Here is an 8,469-nt window from a genome sequence, read left to right on the forward strand (position 1 = left end):
GTTTATGGATCCAGATGCCTGAAGTTTCCAAGCAGAACAGAAGATTCTCCAGGGAGAAAGGACCACACTTGTTTCCTCAGAGTACTGGTTTGATAGGGATGGGCAAATTAGAAATTGACTATTTAAAATGAGGGGAGATAAAGGCATGAAGTGGCTGGCTTACACACTTTCATGGGTGTAGTTATTCTTAAACATGGTGAAGGGGAAAAAAAAGAAGTACTTTTCAGACTCTAACGTTTACTTCATAGGAACCAGCTCTGTGCTTATCCTTCTAAAAGAAATTATTCATGCAAAATCATTCAGGGTCTCTAACTAAGCTCAAGGCTCAAGATCTTGGGGCCTTCTAGAGAAAGGGTGCAAATAGACTTTGTGTGCTACTTTGAACCACAGTTAGTTGAAAGGTCTGGATCTTTTAGTTTTTAGTTGGCCTCTAAAACCCCTTCCCACTTTATAGTGGGTGGGTGGGGCTCTCTCCTAACTGAGGATGTTGTAGATGAGCAGTTGGGGTCTAGAGTCTGTGCAGGTGCAGTTCTCTCCCAGATCAGCTGTTGACTGAGACTGTATTTGCATCTTAGCTACTGGTCCCTGCCTATGACTTCAGGCATTTACTTTTTATAAGAGGTTCTTGGGAGGAAGGGTTGACTGCAGCTGGAACTTGGTGACTGTCTCCTATCTAGGATACACAGTCTGCGGAGGTGGGCAGAGTATCTGCAAGTTTCTATCTTCAAAGAAAAGAGATTAAAGAGAGATTCTTTGCCCATGCCATCTCCACAGCATGAGGCAAAATGCAGTGTATATATATGAATTTTTGATAAGGATTGTTGTTGTTGTTGTTTGCCGTTGGGTCAGCTCCGACTCATAGCAAGTCCTCCTTGGGTTTCCAAGGCAGTATCACTACGGAAGTAGGATTGCCCAGCCTTCCTTCTGAGGAGTGGCTGGTGGGTTTGAACCATTAGCCTTCTGGTGAGCAGTCAAGTGCCTTAGGCACTATGCTACCAGAGCTCCTATGATAAGGATTAGGTGATATCATGTTTAACAAAGACTAGTATGACATCTTTTTTTAGTTCAAGGTCAAACATTGGGGGTTGTTTACAACTTACTTGGTGTCCCAAGGCCACCTGACAGAGATTTAAATTTATGTCATAATTGCTTTATCATATCATGTATGTGCCAAGCCAACTCAGGGAGATTTAACTACGTGTTACATTATTGCGACATACTCAAATTTTTCTGTTTCTAATTTAGAAACAGAATTTAGTTATGAGTTATAGTTTCTTTATCATAGCCTGTGGGAGCAATGCCAATGTCTTAGAGGTTGTTTATCACATTCTATTTATCAATTTCTAAAGTTAGAAGTTTTCTAAATAATTTTCTGATGATTTATAGTTATGGTTTCTAATAGCTTGTAAGCTGCTAATGACTTACTGCTAATGAGTTTTCTGGTTAAAGGAGAGCACAGATATATGTAGGTGGATAGATATAGATATAGATGTATACCCACCCACTGCCATTGAATGCTTTCCGACTCATAGTGACCCCCACTGGATTTCTAAGGCTATAAATCTTTATAGAACTAGATCGCCTCATCTTCCTCCCGAGGAGCAGCTGGTGAGTTTGAACTGCTGACCTTTTGGCTAGCCGTCAAACGCCTTATCCACTACACCAGCGTATGTATATGTGTGTATGTGTCTGTGTGTGTGAATATATATATGTATATGTATGTATGTATATATATAATTTGTAATTTCATATCATGAATAAGTTGTATATATGCCGTTTGAAACCATGACAGTGTTGAAAGCATTATGAAAGCCTATATGATTTGAGAATATTATATAGGCATACGTAACAGTCAAGGGGGGAATGTTGTTGAGGAGGTGGTTGTTGGGACAAGGGTTGAAGGCCTTTTCTTGACCCTGTTTCCCAGGTACTGGCCTGAAGTTTTATGAGGGAAGGTGAAGCCCAAATGGAGACGTAGGTCCCCTAGGTTAAGTGAGGAAAAGTTGGGAAGGAGTCTAGAGGATACAGCAAAGGAAGCAGTGTGTATGGTGTTGGGCCTCCTACCTGGAACATGTATGGTTTCTTATATTACTTCATTTTGACTTCAGTAGGAAGCCTTTGTTTTTTGGGAGGTGAAGGCAAGTCATCCCCAAAAGGCACAAACAGCTTCCCAATTTTGTTTTGAGCCATCTCATGTTATAATTTGCTGCTACCCCTAAGAATTCAATTCTGACTCATAGCGACCCCCATTAGTTTTCCCAGGTGGTAAATCTTTACGGAAGTAGATTGTCTGGTCCCCTTTCTGTGGAGTGGCTGGTGGGTTTGAACTGCCAACCTTCTGGTTATCAGTCAAACGCTTTAGTCACTATGCCACCAGACTTCCTTATGTTGTAGTTTGCTGCTACCCCTAAGAATTTGCATAACTGTAGTTCAGTGAATTGCTTAACATGGCCCTTCTAGCCATCATCCTCCATTTTGTGATGTATTGTAAATCCTCCTCTCTATGCCTGTTTTGGGAGCTTTGGTAGCATACTGGCTAAGGCACTTGACTCTAACCAGAAGGCTGGCGATTCAAACCCACCAGCCACTCCTCAGAAGAAAGGTTGGGCAATCTACTTCCGCAGTGATACCGCCTTGGAAACCGAAGGAGGGGTCGCTCTGAGTTGGATCCAGATCCCACTCGATGGGAGTGGGTTTGGTTTGGTTTGGTATGCCTGTTTTAGGGTGGGATATGTCTTGAGTCCCGCCTTGCTGGAGGCTGTGACTCAAGTTACCATCCTTAATTCCTTGAGGGTATATATGTGAAAGTTCTGGGAGTTTTTTCTCTTCCTTGGTTCCAGCATTTGGTTCATTGTCATCTTACCCCTGGACTTGAGACAGCAGTTGACTTTCTGACCCACAGATTTGGGTTCACCAGCACCTGCAAACATGCAAGTGGGGAGAATCCCCTAGACCTACCCACACACTTGGAACTTGCCAGCCTCCCAGCCTCTACCACCACGTGAGCTGTTCCCCTGGTAGCTTGTGAGTTCTGTGAGATGTTACAAAATACATAACCCTAAGACTAGGAGAGAGAGTACTGAGAAGGGAGGGAGGAGTTGATATCAGAGATGATGGAGTGGCACAGCAGTTTGGAAAAGTTGGACATTTGGGACTTTTGTTTTTTTTGTAGGTGGAAGTAGCACTATAATGACTGTAGGAACAAACACATTATGCTTACAATTACAATATACTTTTTTTTTTAAATTTTTTTATTGTGATTTTTAGTGTGAAAGTTTACAGAGCAGATTGATTTTCCATACTGCAGCTCACCTACACTTTGTCTCATGACATTGACTACAATTTCCCACAATGTAACAGCTCTCCTCCCACTTCCTGCCTGTAGTTACCTCTTCTTTATGTCTTTCCTTCCATGCACTCCTGCCTCTGGAGCTGTCTCTCTGTGCGTACACAGCCCTTCTATTCTCCCATGATTGGTCTCTCCAAGGACTGTATCTACCTAATGTTCAGCTCATATGCCTGTCTTTTGTTTGGCTGGAAGCCACAGGAGTAGGTTCAATTCCAGACCTGAAGGGCAGCTAGGGGCCATAGTCTCAGGGGTTCCACCAGGCTCTGTCAGAACAGCAAACCTGCCCCCCCCCTTTTTTTTCTCTTTTTTATGATTTGGAGTTTTATTCCACATTGTTCTCCCACTCTATCCAGGATCTCCTACATAGATCCCAACATCTGGGACATCTTTTACCTCCATCTCATGGAGACCAGCTTTGTACTGATCATTCTAAAAGAAATTATTCAAGCAATAATGAATTTAAAAAATACTTACATTAGTGTGGTGCAGTGAATTACTTGGTATGGCTTTTCTAGCCATAGTCTTTGTAACTCCCACAGATTACTGGGTGGGACCATGCAAATAAAATGTATAGAACTTTGATGTTGGGATTGGTTAGTTTTGTCACTCTGCCAGGCTTAAAATAAGCCTTCCTAGTGACAAAGGGGGGATCTCACTGCCATCAAGAGAGAAGAGTTGGAGGTGAAGTGGAGTGCATCCTTGGACTTGACATCCCTGTGCTGGACCTCCTTGGCAGAGAGACGCCAGGCAGAGAGATGCCTGGCTAAGAGATGCCCACCTGAGAGATGCCTGGCTGAGAGACAGCAGCAGTGGAACCAAGAGGCATGTTGACAGAGTGGCAGGCTTTCCAGTCCATGGAGCGAGGAAGCTGGGTGCCTTTGGGCAGGGGGCTTGCTGGTGGAGTGGGGTGCACCTAGGTGTACCTATTAACAGAGCTAGAAGAGCTTTGTAACACATGTCTGAGCAGGGCAGAGGCCAGGCTGAGAGGCCAAGGGCCAGAGAGGTGTGCCTGAGGGTATAGCAGAGGGAAGACCGTCTTAATGGAAGAATTGTATCCTGAGAGTGCTCCTGAACTTGAATTGTAACCTGTTACTTTCCTAATAAACTCCACAATCATGAATATTGTCTGTGAGTTCTGTGTGGCCATTGAACCCAGTAGAGAATTAGTAGTGAGTGCTGTGGGAGGGATGGTTGGTGTGAGAATTGGTTAAAAAAAAAAAAAAAAGTTTGGAGGGTGGCAGCATGTTTGGCTTCATAGGAATAAGCCTTGGGCTGCTGTTGATGATTCTGTCTCCCCCTTGGGAAATTGGAGAATGTCAGAAGATGTTGCCTCCACATCCTTTTTGCAATTAGAATCTAGGCTTATCATTTATTAGTTGTATGACCTTGGGCAAGTTATCTGACCTTTTTAAAGTTTTCTATAAAATTAGGAAACCTGCTGCTGTGCAATGAATTATTTAATATGGCCCTTCTAGCCATAGTCTTTGTAACTCCCAGCAAATAACTGTGGGACTATGCAAATGTGAGGTGCTGTGGCCCACCAAAAGGATCAGATAGCTTGCTAATAATGTCAGTAAGGTGTATGGCATCTTTGTGGGGGTGGGACCATGCAAATAAGGTGTGTGGAACCCTATCAAGGAAATTGGTCAGTTTTGCCATCGTGTTTGGCTTGAAATGAGCCATCTCAAAGGTGAAAAGAGGGGAACCTACTACCAAGTAGAGACGGGAGTGAAGCATGTCCTTTGGACCTGGGATCCCTGTGTGAGAACCTCCTCAACCCAGGAGACAGAGTGAGAAACTTTAACCCCTTGCTGAGATGGTGAGAGATGGCAAGAAGCAGCAGTGGAGAAACGCAGCAGCAGAACCAAGAAACTGGCAGGAAATGGTGCAGTGGGCTTCCAGACCCATGGAGCAAGAAAGCTGAGCACTTTCAGGCAGGAGGCTTACTGGCAGAGTGGTGTGCTTCTGGACATAGAGCTAAAGGAGTTTTGTAAAACTTTCCTAAGCAGGGCAGAGAGCAAGTGGCCATAGGGTGGGGACTGCTGAGAAGAGGCTGTCCTGATGGAAGAACTATCATTTGAGTCATTTCTGATCCTGAATTGTAACTTGTTAATTCCCTAATAAACTCCATAAACATGAGTATTGTCTCTGAGTTCTGTGTGGCCACTGCAACAAATTATGGAATCCAGCAGAGAAGTAGAGAGTAATATGGGAGGGACAGCTGGTGTCAGAATTGGTAAGAAGGTTGGAGGCATGTCTGACCTCTGCCTCACATCAGCCTAGGGCTGTTGATGATTCGCCTTCCCCCTTGTGAAGTTAGAGGAAGTCAGACAATGCCCCACACCATTTTTACAGTATGCATATATTACATTTTATTTATCCATTCATCTGTTCAGGGGCAAGGTCTCCCCTTTCCTGGCTATTGCAGCAGTCTTTACAAATTTTGCTCACATAACTCTGTAAAAATATTTTGGAAAAACTAAGTGTCTTCTGTCATATATATTTTTTTCTCCTTAAAATTATTTTTTGATGATATTTAAAAAAAATGTTGCATTTCATATATTCTTCAGTTTCACATTCTCAGTTGTTGTTGTTAGGACCGTCGAGTCAGACCTGATTCATAGTGACCACTCCTTGGGTTTCCGAGGCAGTATGACTACGGAAGTAGATTGCTCAACCTTCCTTCCGAGGAGTGGTTGGTGAGTTTGAACCACCAGCCTTCTGGTTAGCAGCCAAGTGCCTTAGGCACTATCAGCAATTAACAATAGGCATCTAGTCTTCCAAGTCTGAAAATGGTAAGAGAGACAGTTACAGCTAAGGGTAAAGCACTGGTATGCTCACAGAACAAAATAAAATCACACAATTTTTCTTTCATTTCATTTTTCTTAAAGTAACACCTGACCAGAAAAAAAGCTCATTGCTGAAGAATGGAAACCCTTTTCTTCTTCATGCCTCAAGCTAATGTTAAGCTCATCTGACAGGCCAAACAAGGGTCTTTTTAATAATTAATTGGACACACACGAAAAATCTTTTATGATGCATGAATGTTTTGTTTCATAGGGTACTTTCACTCTTTTGGTTGGTTTGGAAATTTGGAAAGAATAAGGATTAGTGGTGAGGAAGGATGTGCTATGGTAAGGTAAAGCAACATGAGCAGAGAGAAGACCTGGCAGTTGTTGGCCCATCTGAGGAGAGGGGAAGCAGAGGACTCTGATTTGAGAAAGAAAACACTGTGTATTTGCTGGGTTTTTATTGTGGCTGTTCAGCCTGGAAATGTGTGGCATGGAGTCATCAGGGCAGAAGTGGTTGCAGAGTTGGGTCTTCATTGGAGCAGGCTGTGTATGGGTGAGAGGTGCAGGAGTGGACCAAGAATGATGCACCATTAGTGGCCAGGACCTGTTGCTATGGTGACACCAATGTGAGAACAAACTACACTCAAGTCCACGTAAGTTTAAATGTCTTAATTCATACCAGAAAACATGCAAATTAAATGTCTCATTTCCTTGAAGTGGACTACCAAAGCAAGTTTGGACAGGAGGATTTGGGGCCTTGCTTGGTACCAGTGAGGCCTGCAAGGTGGGGTGGTGTGTCTGGGTGTCCCAGAAAAGGAGTCCCTGAATCCTCCTATGAAGCCTTGAAGAAAAGCCTTGGGGATGACAGGGCTGAGGAAGCGGAAAGACAGGAAAAAGGAAGCAGTCCATTGAGTTAGACTTAAAATTCATGATCTTTGGAGGAAGCAGCAGCTCTCCACAGGCTGCCTGGGGGCAGTGGAAGCTCTGCCCACCACCATAGACACCCCCAGAACTGACTCATGGGAACTCCCCAGTGGGCAGGGTCTTCAAGCCGCAATGGGAAGACTGAAGAACTAACATTACTGATGATACTTCCATCCTTGTTGGGTGGTGTCAGAGGAGTGTAGGGCAACTGAGCATGTAGGGCAGCGGCAGCGGTGGCAGCTGGGCAAGTGAACACAGAATGTGACATGATGGGAGATATACAGAGGGTACGATGCCCAGGCTTCTGGGGATATGGGGATCAGAGCAGCTCTGATTGGGTCTGCAGTGCAGTGAATTAGTTGGTATGGCTTTTCTATCCATAGTCTTTGTAACTCTCACTGGATTACTGGGTGGGACCATGCAAATAAGGTGTGTAGAACTCTGATGTTGGGACTGGTTAGTTTTGTCACTCTGCCAGGCTTAAAATGAGCCTTTCTAGAGGCAGAAAGAAAGAATCTCACTGCCATCAAGAGAGAAGAGCTGGAGGTGAAGTGGAGCATGTTCTTGGACCCAAGATCCCTGAGCTGGACCTCCTTGGCTGAGAGATGCCCCAGCAGAGAGGCGGTGGCAGTGGAACCAACAGGCATAAGAACAGTGGGCTTACCTGGCCCGTGGAGCAAGAAAGCTGAGTGCCCTTTGGCAGGAGGCTTGCTGGTGGAGTGGGGTGCACCTAGGTGTACCTACTGGCAGAGCTAAAAGAGCTTTGTAACACTTGCCCAAGCAGAGCAGAGGCCAAGCCAAGAGGCCAAGGGCCAGAAAAGTGTGTCTGAGGGCACAGCAGAGGGGAGACTGTCTTGATCAAAGAATTGTATCCTGAGCGTGCTCCTCAACCTGAATTGTAGCCTGTTACTTCCCTAATAAACCTAATAATTGTGAGTATGTTACAGGAAAACAAGGTTCTTACCCCCTGTCACTAAGAGCCAATGATCACAACAGGCTGAAGAGGGAAAGCAAAAGGTTTCTTGAGTGTTGATACCCAAGAAGACTGAGAGAATCACTTCTCTAAAATGTCTGTCTCCTTGAGCAAAGGGGTAAACTTGATTACTCCGAGAATGTCTTTGTTCTTCTCTTCCCTGGTTACTCCAGACTCAGAGTCCATCTTCCCAGGGTCATCTTGCTTGGTAGGTTATGCTTCTCAGCTGAAACCAGTCATAGGAGAGGGTTATGCTTAGAAGCCAACAAATCTAAAGAACTCACTGTCCGTAAAGAGGCTGGCTATTCTATTTACTTAAAAGAAAGCAAAAGGTGGTACAACCATTGTGGAAAGCAGTATGGCGATTCCTTCAAAAGTTGGAATTAGAAATACCATTTGACCCAGCCATTCCATTACTAGGTATATACCCT

At 44.3% G+C, this 8,469-nt stretch overlaps 1 pseudogene; it reads right to left on the reverse strand.

Moving 5' to 3' along the window:
- Window positions 1–7,220: 7,220 nt before the first annotated feature.
- Window positions 7,221–8,469, reverse strand: part of LOC103195804 — a 3,545-nt pseudogene continuing 2,296 nt past the window's right edge.

Source organism: Orycteropus afer, unplaced genomic scaffold (assembly GCF_000298275.1).
Source record: "Orycteropus afer afer isolate SDZICR_OR568_19922 unplaced genomic scaffold, OryAfe1.0 scaffold00059, whole genome shotgun sequence".
Lineage (NCBI taxonomy): Eukaryota > Metazoa > Chordata > Mammalia > Tubulidentata > Orycteropodidae > Orycteropus > Orycteropus afer.